Source organism: Ipomoea triloba, chromosome 16, assembly GCF_003576645.1.
Source record: "Ipomoea triloba cultivar NCNSP0323 chromosome 16, ASM357664v1".
Classification (NCBI taxonomy): Eukaryota; Viridiplantae; Streptophyta; class Magnoliopsida; order Solanales; family Convolvulaceae; genus Ipomoea; species Ipomoea triloba.
Window position 1 is genome coordinate 7,215,820 of NC_044931.1, and position 826 is coordinate 7,216,645.

The window sequence follows — 826 nt, forward strand, 5'->3', positions numbered from 1 at the left end:
AGGAGGAGCCAGAACTCGATTCTGAAACAGATTTCTTTTGTTGCATTATTAGGCGCTGCACATTCTTCAAATATGCCCTGAGATTTTCTGTAATCCCACCCAGACCGATTTGTGTGAAGAAATTGATTGCAAACCGAGTATTTTTTGGATTATCCTTTGGAAATATTGAGTCAAACGATTCCTGCATTGTTGGGTCATTAAGACGGTCATTCAACAAGCGAATCCCAAAGTGTTCGGACAATTCCTGAAAGAGAATCTTGATAAATATGCGAGAAGAAGAGGTAGTGTCTTCTTCTGTAAGCCGTATGTAAGCCAGAACATGCCAATGCAATGCATCAGTTGCAAGCAGATGTGCAAAAAACAAGGCAACATTTCGCAGTTTATTTGTTTCCAGACGGTGAATCATCGAGTATTGTTGCACAAAACACTTCTCAAAGTTCTCCTGGTAAACTTTGTTGATCATGCAAAAACGCTGCCCCCAAAGACCATAGTTGCGGAGGTATGTTCTCTCCTGACTGCAGCACTCTAAAAGCATTATGCATAACTCCATCTCTTGACCAGCCTCAAGTTTAATTTTCAACAGCTTATGACCTGCTTCATCAAAGCCAACAGTGGACATAATTGTTAGATAGATAGTTCTCCTAAGGTTGACTAAGTTTGTTTCAGTCTCGTCTTTTAATTTCATTTGCTCTTCATCCTCTTCTTCTTCTTCTTCTTCATCATCATCATCATCCCCAGACTCAGCATGAGAATTCCCTTCTTCCTCAGATTCCTCACCTAGGATTGCGGTTTTCAATTCTTCATACTTTTTTTCATTCTCTAAGAA